Source organism: Ovis aries, chromosome 25 (assembly GCF_016772045.2).
Source record: "Ovis aries strain OAR_USU_Benz2616 breed Rambouillet chromosome 25, ARS-UI_Ramb_v3.0, whole genome shotgun sequence".
Lineage (NCBI taxonomy): Eukaryota > Metazoa > Chordata > Mammalia > Artiodactyla > Bovidae > Ovis > Ovis aries.
In genome coordinates, this window is record NC_056078.1 from 30004153 (window position 1) to 30018062 (window position 13910).

Consider the following 13910-nt stretch of genomic DNA (forward strand, 5'->3'; position numbering starts at 1 on the left):
CTAACGATTTATTTATGTATCTTATTTTTAACTAAGCTTGTCATAAATAAGAGCAAATAAATAGCTCTTATAGAATAGTTTGTATTCATGCATCAATGAAAACATTGTAAATATGAAACATACGACCTGCAACTACCATTTTGCCTTACATAGCTGAGAATGTTTCAAGTTTTGGCACGCAGGTGGATTTTTTTTTAACAAGTCTTTTGCCCGTTTGAATTGTTTACATTGACCAGCATTTGCAGCAAGTAGTTTTGAATCCCACTACTGGGCAAGCTCCATTCCAGGAGTTAGTATGAGAAAACCTCGCCTTCAAGAATAAAGGGAACTTGGCAACACCGGCAGGGCTTCCCTGATAGCTTAGTTGGTAAAAAATCCACCTGCAATGCAGGAGACCCTGGTTCGATTCCTGGGTCGGGAAGATCTACTGGAGAAGGGATAGGCCACCCACTCCAGCATTCTTGGGCTTCCCTTGTGACTCAGCTGGTAAAGAATCCGCCTGCCATGCGGGAGACCTGGGTTTGATTCCTGGGTTGGGAAGATCCCCTGGAGAAGGGAAAGGCTACCCACTCCAGTATTCTGGCCTGGAGAATTCCATGGACTACAATTCATGGGGTCACAAAGAGTCAGACACGACTGAACGACTTTCACTTTATCCTGGCCTGGAGAATTCCATTGACTGTATAGTCCATGGGGTTGCAAAGAGTTGGACATGACTGAGCGACTTTCACTTCACTGGCAGCACCATCACAGGGGCCAGGACTTGTTTACTGCTTTACCCCAAGCCACAAGCACAGTGTCACACGCATAGGTGAGCCCACAAAAAGTTTGCTGAGGGAGAGAAGTAATGAATGCCCAAATGTAGTCTGTCCTCTTCTCTGTCAGTGACAGCACCTGTCCAATTGACCCAGCCAGATCTCAGATCTCCTCTCCATCTTTGGTTTTTTGCCGTTTTTTGTTTGTTTTTTTTTTTTTTCATTCATTGATCCCTTCATCCTTTCCTTTAGCGGCATGCTTTGCACAGACTCTGCCGGGGTTAGCCTTGGTGATGAAAACATCAGGATAAATGATCTAGTTCTTGCTCACAGGAAATGGGCACACCAAGGATGCTCCCCACCCACCCACTCAGTGTATGCTGTGAAGCACACTTGGGCTGCATCACTGCAGAGGAGGAAATGCTTCCCACTTCCGTTTCCATTTTCCCAGCTAAGATATATGCAAGGGAAGCATTTTTTCATTATTAAACCAAGAGCAAGAAAGATTTTGTTCCAATTGTTTGAAATTAGTGCTATACCTGGTTTTGGATTCAAGGGAGCTATTCTCTGTAAACATGTTTTGCAGCTTGTAGTAGTATGTTTGAAGTAGAATATTGTAAGATAATAGTTTGATAACATCCTCTCTCCAGGAAATTTCTAAATAATATATTTAAAATTTCAGTTGTTGTAAAGCAGAAATTTTTTATATCAATTTGTTTTGGGTTAAGCAACTTTCTTACATTTGTTTTGAATTCTGTTAGGGAAGTACTAGTAAGAAACCTGATTTGTTTTTTCTCCCTCATGATTTTTTTTTTTTCCCTCCCTCATGGATTTGTGTTCCATGTGATTCTGCTCTAATATTAGTGCTGCATTTTCACGTTTCCCAATATAAAAACCTTGTTTTATACTTAATTCACGTTGAGTCCTGCTTTGAGCTAACACCACAGAGGAGCTACTTTTTTTCAACAAAATTGTTTTAAATTAATGTTTATAAAGTGCTTTAAAATAGCTTGGTGGATTAAGAATAATTCAGTTGTGCATTTGTCCACACTGAAAAAAAATATGCAGTGTGATTATATAGTAGAAGGTATTGAAAAAAGTTGCTGAAATCTTGAGGAAAATATAATGCATGTTGACCTCACTATACACAATATATTTGCATATGTCCTTGGGGGGGATAGTTTGGTGATAAAAGTATAAAGAAACACAAGAGATTACTGTTAGTCATGATTGTGGTTACTTAAGAAGAAGAAAGGAGGAGGGTAAACAGGATGGGACAGGTGGGAGATTTGTAGCGGGCTAGCTGGCAAGCTTCTACTTCTTGATCCTGGGAGATGGTTACAAGGGCGGTTGCTTTATGATAATCTATTAAGCTGTATATATTTATTTAATATGTCTCTGTGTTTAATTTTTGCTTTTTTGTTGTTGTTTGTTTTTTAAAGGAAGTGATATTCTTGAAATAGGAGATAATGTCCTATGGTATCTGTTTTAGAGCTTAGACTTTTACATGAATATAAGGGGATTCCCAGGTGGCGCCCCTGGTAAAGAACCTGCCAGTGCGAGAGACATAAGAGATATTGGTTCAATCCCTGGGTCAGGAAGATCCCCTGGATAAGGGCATGGCAACCCACTTCAGTATTCTTGCCTGGAGAATCTCCATGACAGAGGAGCCTGACGGGCTGCAGTCCATGGGGTTACAAAAAGTCGGACACGGCTGAAGCGACTTAGCACACTACAAGTGTATTTGGTATATTGGCATCACCTTTATGTCAGACCTTGCAGGATCATTTATTTTTTTTTAATTGGAGGATAATTGCTTTGCAATGTTGTGATGGTTTCCACTGTACAGCAACACGAACCAGCCGTAAGTCTACCCATATCCCCTCCCTCCTGCGTCTCCCTCCCATCCCGCCTCTCTAGGTTGTCACAGAGCACCAGACTGAGCTTCCTGTGCTATACAGCAGCTTCCCACTAGCTATCTGTTTTACACATTGTAATGTATATATTTCAGTGCTATACAGAATCACTTTTATGTGAAGGAAATATCCTGAAATTTACTAGAATCATGGCCTCTCAAATGTTAAGTCCGTTAGAAAAACAGCATTCCTGTAAACTATGTTTCTACTCTTAAACCTAGAGAAACATAAATGAAGGGCTGTATGTTAACACAGGTGATAAAATAGAGGATGCAGGCAAGGAATGCCTGTGCAGAATAGGGGTGAACTGAGGAGAGAATATGGAATGGAAAGACCGAAGAGATGAAGAAGAGACACTGCAGCCTCGGGGGTTTTTTTTCCTCTTCTCTTCCCTCCCTTCCTTCCTTCTTTCCTCCACCCCCACCTACCCTCTCTTCTTTCCTTGCTCTTTTTTTTTTTTAACAACTTAATTTGCTTATTTTATTTACTTTTCTGTGTTTGATCTTTGGCTGCACTGGGTCTTCGTTGCCCCACGCCAGCTTTCTCTGTTTGGGGAGCAGTGGCTTCTCTTGCAGAGCACAGGCTCAGTCATTGCGCCACCTGGGCTTACTGACCGTGGCGTGTGGGGTCTTCCAGGATCTGGGAACAAACTTGGGTGTCCTGCAGGCAGATTCTTTACCACTGAGCCACTAGGGAAGCCCCCCCACCCACCCTTTTTTTGATCCAAAATAAGGGAAAGCAATACTGGCAGACGTTGTAAGTGTAGGAAATTGCCCTTCCACCAAGAATGCTGAAGTGTTCAGTATTCCGATATTTGGGGCAGATTTTTAGGCACTAGAAACAGTGCTTACAGAAGAGAAAAGATGTTTAAAAGTTAGATTTTTAAGAAAGGTAAGGAAAAAGGCTGGAATGTCTTAAAATGAGAATAGATTCTGCTGATTATTTGTTGCAAAAGCAGACTTCCTCCTTCTAAAGAAGCAGATGATTCTCTGTAGATTAGAAGTCCTTCCCTGTGGTTTGCCCAGTATTGGAGCTTTTCCCCATGAATTTAAGGAAGCTAATGAGATTTTTTTTCCCTACCAAAGCAGAAGAGCCTTTGAGGACTCTGACAGCCTTCTACCCCTGCAAGTTTTAGTTGCATCCAGTTAAGAACTTACAGACCATAATGAATGTTTTTAGAGAGCAAATAAATTGAATGACACCTGTGAATTTGTTTTAAATGTTGTTTATTTTACCAGATAATTTAGATAAATCTTTCTTGAAGAGGAAGAGAAATCATGAGTTTTCATGAATAATCTGGAGCTTTTCAGAGGATTACTTTAAAATACCTCCCTGCCGAGTTTTCATAAATTAAGCATAAACTTTCTTTGACCTCATCGCACATAATTAAATAGCTGTTGAAGGGTTAAAACCAGCTAAAAAGCAATTCTGTGTCTTGATCCCCATTCTCCAGCAAAATTATACAGGAAGTTTCTTTTGGTTCTCAAGCAGGGTAATTACAAGAGACAGTTACATAATTTACAGTTTCAGCCTGTTCGTCCATAATCACACACTTCCACCTAGTTGTATATACCCCCATGAGTATCCGCATTATACTTTGATTTGTAAATGATGATTGCAGTGTAATTGATTGCTTGCATGTAGCATATTGAATTGATTTTTTTAAATGAACTTTAGCTGTTAGCATATCTATTTGAATTCCTATTATTTACGTAGTTTGTGGTTCTTGCGTTCAACAGTTGTATACTGGTTAACAAATTAAATTCCCAGAGCTTTTTCCCTTATTAAATTTGGAAAATGTAGTGTCTGTCCACAACCTAACTAGAAAAGTGCCTAGAACACAGTGGGCATTCCACTGCTGAACGCACTGTTCAATGCCAACCTTTTGAAAGTTGGATGGACATTCTTTGGTTACCAGTGACCACAGAATATAAAGGCTTACAGGCTTAATACTAGTGATATTATGGCAAAAACTGTGCTAATACTAATATATTGTTAGCACAGTTTTTGCTACAGTATTAATATTACTAGTATTAAACCTGTAAGCCTATATATATATATAATAACAATATATTAATATTAGCACAGTTCCCTCATAGCTCAGTCAGTAAAGAATGAGACCTGGGTTCAGTTCCTGGGTTGGAAGATCCCCTGGAGAAGAAAATGGCAACCCACGCCAGTATTCCTGCCTGGAGAATCCTATGGCAAAAGAGCCTGGAAGGCTATAGTCCATGAGATCACAAGAGTCAGACACGACTCCGCAACTAAACCACCAATATTAACACATTGTTACTGAAGTCTCAGCTGTTAAGTACTTCTTGAATTAGGGAGCCAATCTAAAAGGTGGACTTTGAGAGATAATTACCTGCTAACTGAAGGGGTAGCTACTGATGTCTTGTCATACCGCTAGTGATGACGCTTCATAGTTTTTTGTTTTTCCAACAGCTAATATCTAACTGTAGCCAGTTGGACTTTAAGATCCCTGTAGGATTAATGGCTAGAAACTTACATGACACCAAGTCCACTGGCAAAGCAGCCAGTGACTTGACTGAATACCTCATCCCAGCCTAGCTTCCTGCCCCATCCAGCCTGCAGGTGCAGGAAGCTGCACTTCTGTCAAAATGGGCTCATCAGTAACCCTGTGTGGAGACCACCTTTTATTGCCAGAGGCTTTTTACTTCCAATCCTGTTTGAAAGCTTAGAGGAGATAAATAAAAAGTGAAAAGAGAAGTTTCCGACTTCTATAGACCAGTGAAATAGCACTGTTTGTCTAAGTCACCTTGGGTGATAGGCCATGCTTTGGTTTTAGAAAGTTGTCTCAAAGACAGACCCTTTTTGAAATGTACTTTAAAAACAAAGAAAAATTTTAGATTTTGCTTCCCACTTTTTCCTTTTTTCAGTCTTGCTATATTCTTACATTTGCAGTGCAGAAAGCTCATCACTCATGATTGGAATTATACTTTGTCCAGTTTTTGAAAATTATAACTGGAAACACACACACAAAGTATTGTGGGGCTGTTGTGGGAGAAGAAACATATGGAAAGGCAAGTTGTTCTTCTGTCTGTCTTGTCTCCCAAACGTGGTTTGAGATCAGTGGCCAGTGTCCATGTTGGTTTAAGTGCTCCCCCTTGGTTGCCCGGGTAGGATTCGACCAGACTGTTAGAATAACTTTTTCAGCCACCCTCCACAGAAGCTCAGTGGTCAAAAGAAACTCCCCTTTTTGTTTTTTGTAGTATTTAAAGAAGAGCTCAGTTGTAATGTTTTACAGAGAATGGTCACACAGGTGCAGCATTGTGAATATATACTGTTACGTGCTCTGAGCAGATACTTTATTTGAAATGTGTATGGGTTTATTTAACGCAGTGATTAAAATGTTGTAACTGTTCAAAGTTAAATTCTTGTTACCAGGATTTTGCAAGTTCGATATAAAAATTGTATCCAGGTTTCAACTTGGAAGAAATTTAGTTTTTGAAATAGTTTTTCAGATTGAATCGCCAGTGTGGACTTTTGCCTATTTACAAGAAAGGGCATAGTTTTTAAATGCCACATTACTTCATCTTAAAAATTTTTTTTGGTAAATTTGTTTTTCCCAAAACTTTCCAGAATTTAAAAGTGGTTTGAACTGTGGAAACCCACAAAAGGTCCCAAAGGAGGGCATTCTTCTGACATGTTTTTCTAATTTCTGTCACCTCAGATGTCATGGTACTGGTACTGTATTACTATTATCTAACCAAGGGTGCTTCTGAGTGATGAGTCAGAGCTGAACTTAATTTGCAATAGGCAAGGGCCTCATAAAAAAAAAAAAACTAGTTACTTCCCAGATATAGTTAAGGAAAGATTTTTTTTTTTAATTCTTGCCTTCCCCAAATGGTTTTAGTTTGGGAATAAGTGAGAGTGACAAATTGATCATTTTGTTCTTTGTCAGAGGTGCCTCATCTTCCTAACAAGAAATTTGGGGGACTGAATCTATTTCATACATGATCACCTTCTTAGAAAAGTTATATTTTTCTAATACACCAGACCAGGACCTTGATGGTGTGGTAACATGGCACACGTAAACAAATATTTCTCAGTTAAATGTTTAAATCAGTGAAGCTTCTGCAAAGTCTGCCACGGAGTTCTCTGCCAAGTGACCCTCTTCTCCTCTCTGCTGTTAGCTCTCAGGTGTCTCTGATTCCCCCAGGATTCGCCTTCTACTTGGATCTCTCATTAGGCACCACTGCTACCACCACAGCCTTTGCAGGGCAAGACAGAAATGAGAAGTGGGATTGGTATTCACCTCTATTTAACATTCTGGCCAAGGAGTAGTCCCCAAGATCCTTTGCCTAATATAAGCCCTAACACTTTGGAGACCAGCCTGGCTTGAGAGGCAAGGGTTGTGATTGGATGAAGCATGAACATCTGGAGCTTTTAAAAGGCTGAGTGATTCTAGTGTGCAACCAGGGTTGAGAGCCTCTGGGCAAGACCACAAGATAGAAAAAGGAGAAATAAAGAGACAGCGTCACTCAGTTAAATTAATCAGTTATTAAAAACCCATTGACTCATTTTTACCCTGGGGCTGTCTCACAAGGGTCCGGCCTTGGTCATCCCCAACTTGGTAACTCACTCACAGATGTTCACCCTCTCCAACACAAGGGTGCTGCAGAGGGAGGAGAGTTCCTGCCACCTGATGTCCTGTTTGTGAGTTTGTGAGTTTGTATACACAATGAGTCTGTATACACGGAGAACGACCACCCACTCGCAGACTCATGGAACTCATCTGGTAAATTCCAGTATGGTCTGTATGCTTACACACATGCACACCCCCACAGCAGCAGCGGCGGCATGCCCCACATACGCATTACCCAGGGTGGGGGTGGGGGGGGGGGTGGGGGTGGGGGCGGGGGCGTGGCTTGAAGGAATACCACTCCTCTTCCATATAGTCTTGAAAGCAAGGCAGGGGTGTTCAGTAAAAAAGACCAGTGGCCCCACCACATGACTGAGGAAGAGCCCAGCATCAGCACAGTCTGCAGAGGAGCTTGTGGGATCTTTGAAAAGGGAGATCTTAAAGGGCGCCTTAGAGAGACAGACTGGCGTGTGACCCTGGGCAGCCAGCCTTCCCTCTCCAAAGACTTGCTGTTCCCATTCTCTGGGTTTCACTGGCTCAAGCCATGTTCCCAGGGCCACTCTTGAGTCTTCTAGAACATTTGGGTTTTTGTTTCATCTCTTGGGACCATCCCTGGGTTCTTGCTGAAGCCCTCCAGCCATCATTGTTACTGTGGTTTGATGTGCTTGCTGTTTCCTAAGGGCAGTCCTTGAAGTTAAAGACTTGAGGACCAAAGGCAATTTGGGGGCACAGAAATGTGCTTGCTGGGAGCTTTTAGTCGCCAGTTTCTTGAGATCGTTCCCGAGGCAGAATATGTTTGCCTTTTTTTTTTTTTTTAATCATAGCTTCTTCCTCTAATTTAATTTATGTTTGGGTGGTTAGATGGGGATGGGCGCAGGAGGAAGAATGGAATGGTTTTCAGGTGCCTCAAGCAAAAGTAGGAAAAAGGAAAGGGAGCCGTTCTCTGCCTCCTCCTGTCCCAGTTTTCTTTCTTTCCCCTACAGTAAGGATAAGCAGTCATCAAATGACCAGCTTGAGACTCCTGTCATTCACCATGCTGAATGATGCTGATGATACCTAACACTCATACAGGGTTTCTGTAACATGCCGAGCACTGCTCTACGTGCTTTGTATTCATTCATTTTATTGTTATGACAACCCTCAGGTGACAGGTATGATTGATTACTCTCCACACTTTATGGATGAGGGATCTGAAGCACAGAGGGATTAAATAACTTGTCCAAAGCCACGTAGCTGTTACACATGGACTCTGGATTCCATCACAGGCAGTCTTGCTCTAGAGCCCTTGCCCTTAACCAACCCGTGGTGCCTCTTACAATCTGTCATACTGTGTGCAGTAAGGGCCAGATTGTTTTCTCATACTTGTTGCCTTGTTGCCCATCTTTATAAATTCTTCTCATTTCTTTATTTAATGCAGATGGTTTCATAGTATGGTCCAGGGACCGCTGGGGGTCTTGGAAGCCCTTTTTAGAGAGTCTGCAAGGTCATAAGTGTTTTCAAAATCATGCTAAGATACTGTTTGTCCTTCTCACTCTCATTCTCCCACGAGTGTACAGTGGAGTTGTCCAGAATTTCATGACCTATGATATCACAACAGATTGAATACCAAAACAGATAGGAGAATCTAGCTGTTTTCTCTTAAGCTAATTGTAGAAGAGTTTTGCAAAAATGTTAAACAGTGCTACTCTTGTCACTTTTTATTTTATTCGTTTTTTAATTTTTTTGTATTTCAAAAAATAATGTCAATGCATAATGGGTTTAATGGGGGTTTAAATAAATATTTGTCAATTTTTTTCTAAATATATGTAGCCCTTATAAACAGAAGCTCTTAAACAATTTGTTTTTAGTGTAAAGAGGTCCTGAGACCCAAACGTTTGAGAATCACTGGCTTTTTGTATAAACCCTTACTATTCAAGCATGGTTCATGGTATAGGAACTTGTTAGAAATGCAGACTCTCAAGCCCCACTCCAGATGTACTGAATCAGAATCCAGTTGTAACGAGAAGGGGATTGTTTGCACAGTGAAGGTTGGGAAGCACAGGCATAGAAGCTACAGACAAAGGCACTCTCCAACTCAGTGACCCTGGCTAAATTTCAGTCTGGTGGGGCTTTCCAGATTCTCTCCCACCGAGTATCTGGGTGAGATCTTCTCACCGAGATTCTTCAGCCACTGTCTTTTCATTGGCTCTCCTGCTGCGCAGGGCCATTGTAACATTCCCATCAAAGCCAGCAGCCTTATGCTGCTGCTGCTGCTGCTAAGTCGCTTCAGTAGTGTCCGATTCTGTGCGGCCCTATAGCAGAGTTTATTCCAGTGCTTCTCAAACTTCAGGGCGTCAGAATCACCTGGAGGGCTTGTTAAAGCACAGGTGCTGGGTCCTGCCTCCAAAAGTTCTGATGAACAGGCCTGAGAATTTACAGCCCTAACAAGTTCCCAGGTGATAGCTGATACTGTTGGTCTGGGGGACCACACTCTGAAAACCACTGGTCTTTGGCTGTAGACTGAGAGGTCAGGCAGTGTTTATTCAAGCCCATAAAATTATGGGAATGTTGCCGTAAACTTCCATGTCTTCAAAACCAATCTCCTAAAATACAGAATATCTTTAAAATTAAAAATTTCCAAGTTCGCTGAGGACACATCTGAGCAGTTAAGAATTCAGGCAGATCACAAGTCATTTAGAATACTCCTCGTCAAACAGTGAGAAGGCTAAGGTTCAGCCTCCTTCTTTACTAATTGCAAAATCACCACAAAATTTCACTGAGGAGACATAAGTAGCCTGTCAAACTGACTTATCTCCACTGTTTAAACTGATAACATGCCATTTGTCCACTTGGTCACAGAGCTGCTTAACCCCAGAAGCCAGTAATAGATGAGTGTGGACCAGTGAATTTCCGTCCACAATTTTGAGATACATGGTTAGAGCCACTGGATTTCCTCTGATCCAGAGCTGCCATAAATCCCTGGCCTGGTGTCAGTTCCCAGGCTTGCAAACCCAATGCTCTCTATCGATAGGAACCCTTTAGTGGGGTTTGCTGAGCTAAACAGGTGTCTGATGAAAACTGTGTAATCCTTAAAGATTATTTTCCCCTAAAAGCAACTGGTTACTCCAGACCCATATAATCCAGATAGATGGGAGTTGGAAGTACTTTGCCAAAGTCTGCCCTTTTGTCTTTGAGGAAGTTCATCTGGTCTGGCTCCAGGTGGTAGAACATAAAGATGTGCAAGGGTGAGCGTGGCTGCCTTGGAGAGGAAAATCCTTACCCGTGCCCACCCCCTTGCTGGAAAACATGACCCCACTCTGGTTTAGTCTGCATTCTAATTTACTACATTACTGATTTAAAAGAAAAGAGCGTGTCATATTAATCAAGGGTTAACCTTGCATTTAATATGCTGGGAGTTCAGTTAATTTGGGAATTTAGGCTGCAAAAACAAATCTTGACCTTGTCAAGATTGTTCCCTCCTTATCCTAATGCCTGCAGGAAGGCAACTCTCTACCACTTTTTTTTCCCCTGCCCTTAGGAGAGAATTAACCTCTTCACACACTGGGGATCAGAGCTAGTTAACATGAGGATTGCTTATCTTACTACAGGTAGGTCAGCCTCAACAGAGGTGAGATAAATTTGGGTCCCATGCAATACAGCTTAGAAACACTTATTTCTTTCCAGACCTCGCCTTATTTTTCCTTTCCCTTTAAGCAAATACCTTGATAATCTTTTGAATTTAGTGCGTGGTTCATACACTAAAACTTAGACCTGACTTTCTCTTGGGTAGGTAGTTCCAGTGAAGCAAAATAACAAGCTAGCTTCCTCAAGATAGTTGATGTGGGTGAGGGGTGTTGGCCAGTCAGCTTTAAAGCACAAGCCTCCTGCTCGAAGAGTTAAGCGCTTTTCACCAGCAGCTCTGGCTCACAATTTACAGGGAATAATTTCACCAGCGATTAATTATACTGCAGCTACTGGGATTTGTCCTCCAAACATCACTTTGTTTCCAGTCTGAACAGCCAGGTTTCCCCAGGGATAGTTCAGGTTTTCTGATTCAAAGTATCCTGAGTTGAGGAAAGGCATTAGAGCACCACAGGAATCTATTCCCCAGGGGTGTATTGTACTTGTTTCAGATGCTTCAGGATAATATACCGGCTTCCAAGATAAGTGCTTTTTATTTCCCTGCATCTTAGATCAATTATTTGGAATCTTTTTGGTAAGTTAAACTTAAGAGCTGTAACTTAACCACCACATCGCTATAATCACTCAATAAGTAACTGTTCTTACTAAAACTTATTGTCATTGGGCTCTATAGTGATGATAATTTGAGGAGCCTAGAAAAAGTAGAAGGAAACACAAGATGGCAAGAAATGCATGATTTAAACCATGCCATGTTATGAAGGTCAGAGTCATAAAGTGCCACCAGCTACAGCTTTTTTGAGGAAAAGTGCCTGCTGCAGGTAAAATTTAAATTATGTATTACTTCAACCTTGTGCACAAATGGAGTGGAAAAGACACGGCAACTTTTCCTGCTAAACTGTTGTGTATATTTTAACGTATTACCAGTGACTTGACTTTACTACCAAGGAATCACAAATTTGTCCTTGGTCATTTTGTTTGTTGAAATGGATTCCGTTTAAACCAAAAATTTCTCCTTCAGGAGAAAAGACTTTGTGAACTTACAAAAGCACAAATATGAGTTCCTTCCACTGGTGTAAGCTCCTTGAGGGGCTCATGAGTCAAAGAGGAGACAGGAAAACTGCAGACGGTGCTGGGATGTCTTGGGACAGCGGCATTGTGTGGTCTGCAGTGGGGCGGGCCCATCATCCTTGGAAACCTGCTTGGTGTGTTCTGGTTGGAGTTTGGGCTAGCAGTTTTTTCTCTCCCACACCAGGGAAAGTATCACTTCCTGGCAGGTATGGGTAGCCTTTGCAGCCTTTGCTAGCACAGCACAGAGGTGGTCTCTGTGAACGTCCAGCGGGCTTGGTATGCATGTGCTCAGTGGGGCTCAGACACAGATCACAGACTATGTCCAAGGGAGCGTCCCAGGGAGACAGCCACTGAACACAGTGGGAGCAGCGGGAGCTGAAAGGCCTGCTCCAGGATGTTCTCCACAGACCCCAGGTTGCCTAACCCGTCTGGTCTGAGGCCCTGAGAAGGTGTATGCTGCTCTCTCGGGGTGTGAAAGCATGAACAATCGTGTCAGCTGTCTTTTGGGGGGCTTCTGGCTGCTTCCTTTTAGCCCAACAAAGCACTCATGGGAAGAGAAGACAGAACAAAGAAATACATGCGCTCCCTGGATAAGGTTGCTCGTCGCAGAGGGGACATGAGGTTGGGAGGGTGCAACTTTGGTGGTACGGAAATCTGTCTGCTGGGCTTCAGAGTGGGGGTGCTTACTGTTCCCAGCTGTGGGGTTCAGATGAGAACCAGTGAGGAGCTAGGGAACTTCACAGTCACTGCATCAGACTGACTTGTGGGATCCTGTGGACAAAAATGGATCATTCCCTGTCCATGACACTATGGTTCTTTTCCCTCTCCCTCCCCGACTCCCACCCACCCCCGAGGTACAGAGCTGGGACCTCCAGCTGACCCAGTAAATTTCTCAGCATGTACCAAGCACTTAGGAGGCAGGGGACAGATGTGCCGATTATCTGTGTCCTGAGGTTTGGGCACCCTTTGTGTTCTGGTGACGGCGCTTCTGCACACTGACAGGGCGTGATCTGGGCTGGGTTCAGCACAGTGGCCATCACTGTTAGCATTCCTGACACTGCTGTAGAAAGCCTCTGTGTGCAGCCCAGTGACGTGTCGACAGTCAGATTTTGTGGTGCTTGTTTGCATTCAGTCAGATGCTTTGCGCTTAAACATGAGTTAAAGAGACAAGTCAAAAGACTTCAGCAAAACCTAAAGTTAAATATGTGCCTGATCTTCATAATGGCGTTCAGATTAAAACCATCAAAATGCAAAATGCTGTGGTTATACCCTTCTAGGGTAAGGCTGGATTTCTTGTTGTATATTTCTGCATTATTTACAGTGATTCTGAGAGGCAGGAAAACGCACCAGAGACATTGCTTTCTCCTTTTAACAAAAAATCCAAAATTGAGAGAATTCTTGAAAATGCAGCCATTTTGGAAATGTAGATAAAGAAGAAAAATGCTGAAGATTTGGGTGGTTTACAAAGCAGCATGATTTTGTAATTGCTGCCACCTACTGTATGTAGTTGATGTTTGTTTAAATTTAGGAAGTTCATGAAGGTGAGGCTGTTGAAATAGATAATTAGAACAAGGTAGACATCATTAGTTTATAACATTTCTTCTCTACTCAGTAAGTGGCTCTTAATTACCGAGACAGCCGCCAGCTTTCATTCATTACCTTCAAGTGGATTTAAAGTTTTTCTCGTTTTAAAGTTCCTTTGCCAAGGAACCTTCACAGTAATGCTGTTGGGTATGTGTTCAAAAGCCTACCATGCTCAGGGCTTTTCTGCGTTTACATGAAACAGTTTGTTTTAAGGAGGTTGTTTTGTTTTAATTTGTAGGAGCCAACGGTTGGATTATAAATTAATTTCCATGAAAGAGGTGAAAATAGAGCTAGTGGAGCTGATAGGAGTTGCAGCAGTTGACTTAAAAGACATTCTTTTATTAGTCCTGAAACAAAGCT

General features: G+C 42.1%; 1 protein-coding gene across 15 annotated transcripts in view; it reads left to right on the forward strand.

Annotated features, from left to right (window-relative positions):
* The window catches only part of KAT6B (lysine acetyltransferase 6B), a 183974-nt gene that overhangs the window by 158141 nt on the left and 11923 nt on the right, over positions 1–13910 (forward strand). The window lies entirely within an intron of this gene.